General features: G+C 49.5%; 1 pseudogene; it reads left to right on the top strand.

The window, feature by feature from the left end:
• The first annotated feature begins 612 nt into the window (after window positions 1–612).
• Window positions 613–1,533, top strand: LOC112648268 (prohibitin-2-like; annotated as a pseudogene).
• The last annotated feature ends 826 nt before the right edge of the window (window positions 1,534–2,359 follow it).

The following is a 2,359-nucleotide window of genomic DNA, read 5'->3' as shown; positions in this document are numbered from 1 at the left end:
GTAGGATATGAATTGTAGGATATGAACTCTTGTAGGATATGAACATATCACTAGATATGTTATCTAGTGATAACAAAGTTACTCAGTGTTATTTGGGAGAACCTTTATCTCTTGTTTTTTAAAGAACAGTTTTGACAGGTATAGTATTCTTGGTTGGCAGTTTGTTGTTATTTTTGTCGTTTGAGTACTTTGAATATATCATCCTACTCTCTCATGACCTGCTAGGTTTATGCTGAGAAATCTGTTCATAGTCTTATGAGCATTCCTTATAGGCAACGAACTGCTTTTTCCTTGCTGCTTTCAAAATTCTCTCTTTGTGTTTCACTTGTGACAATTGAATTACAATGTGTCTCAGTGTAGACCTCTTCCAGTTTACCTATATTATGGTTTTTGAGCTTCATGCATCTGGATGTCTATTTCCCTCCCTATATTTGAAGAGTTTCCAATGTTATTTCTTAATTTAAAAAAAATATATATATATTTTATTTAGCTTTCTCCCGCGAGCTCCTCGGGCCCCGGACCCTCGTGGGAAGGGTGCAATCTCTAAACTGGAGTAGGGTCGAGGTAGGCCGGCGCCCGCTTCTGACCTCTGGTCTGCCGGCCTCAGGATCCGACATGGCCCAGAACCTGAAGGACTTCGCGGGACGGCTGCCCTCTGGGCCCCGGGGCATGGGCACGGCGCTGAAGCTGCTGCTGGGGGTCGGTGTTCACCGTGGAAGGGATCGGGGGCGTGCAGCAGGACACCACACTGGCCGAGGGCCTTCGCTTCAGGATCCCTGGTTCCAGTACCCCATCATCTATGACATTCGGGCCAGACCGCGAAAAATCTCCTCCCCCACAGGCTCCAAAGACCTGCAGATGGTGAACACCTCCCTGCGAGGGCTCTCTCGACCCAGTGCTACGGAGCTTCCCAGTATGGATCAGCGCCGAGCGCGGGACTACAGGGGCGAGTGCGCCGTCCATGGCCACGAGGTGCTGAAAAGCGTGGCGGCCAAGTTCAGTGCCTCGGCCCTGATCACCCGGAGGGCCCAGGTATCCTTGTGGACCGGCGGGAGCTGACGGAGACGCCCAGAGACTTCAGCCTCAGCCTGGAGGACGTGGCCATCACAGAGCTGGGCTTTAGCCGAGAATACACAGCTGCTGTGGAAGCCAAACAAGTGGCCCAGCAGGAGGCCCAGCGAGCCCAGTTTTTGGTAGCAAAAGCAAAGCAGGAGCGACGGCAGAAGACTGTGCAGGCCGAGGGTGAGGCCGAGGCCGCCAGAACGCTTGGAGAAGCCTGAGCAAGAACCCTGGCTGCCTCAAACTGTGCAAGATCCGGGCAGCCCAGAACGCCTCTAAGACGATCGCTACATCACAGAACCGTATTTATCTCACCGCTGACAACCTCGTCTTGAACCTACAGGATGAAAGTTTTACCCGGGGCCGTGACAGCCTCATCAAGAGTAAGAAGTGAGCCTGGTGACCAGGAATCCGGCTCCCAGAGAAGTGGACGTTTCTTCCCTAGTGTCTGAGGAGCCAGCTTGAGGTCCAGCATACCCCTGTCCCACCCCCAGTATCATGTGATGGCCCTTCCTGCATCTTTCCTCCCAGCACTTGGATGAACAAAGCCTGACCCGTTCCCCGCCCCCCCCCCCCCCCCCGGGAATGATTTTGCTCCTCCCTGTGTTGGCCAGAGGTGTTGGGGACACTGTGATTTCTGAGTGATTTCCTACAGTGTTGGTTCCTCCCTCCAAGTCGGGAGGCAATAACCACCATCCCAGGAATTCTCAATAAATTTTTATTACTTAAACGGAAAAAAATATATTTTATTTATTCATGAGAGACACAGAGACAGAGGCAGAGACATAGGCAGAGGGAGAAGCGGGCTCCCTACAGGGAGCCTGATATGGGACTCCATCCCAGGACCCCAGATCATGACCATCTGAAGGCTAATGCCCAACCAACCACTGAGCCAGCCAAGTGTTCCCAACATTATTTCTTTAAATAAGCTTCCTATTCCTATCTCTTTCTCCGATTCTTCTGGGATTCCCATATGCATGTATTGTTTTCCTTGATGGTAGGTCTTAAGTCTTCGAGCCTTTTTTCATTTTATTCATTCTTTTTTTTTTCTTTTTGCCCCTATGGCTGGATACTTTAAAATGATGTCTTAAAAAAATAAATAAAAATAAATGAATAAAATGATCTGTCTTTGAGTTTACTGATCCTTCTGCTTGAATCTGCTTTTAGAGCTCTCTGTTACATTTTTTTAAAGGTTTTATTTATTCATTTGAGAGAGAGAGAGCACACACACAAGTGGAGGGGAGAGGCAGAGGGAGAATGAGAAGCAGTCTCCCTACTGACCAGGGAGCCCGATGTGGGA

This window comes from Canis lupus, chromosome 7 (genome assembly GCF_003254725.2).
Source record: "Canis lupus dingo isolate Sandy chromosome 7, ASM325472v2, whole genome shotgun sequence".
NCBI classification, from domain to species: Eukaryota; Metazoa; Chordata; class Mammalia; order Carnivora; family Canidae; genus Canis; species Canis lupus.
Note: the sequence above shows the minus strand (reverse complement) of the source record. Positions and strands in the feature narration are given on the sequence as shown.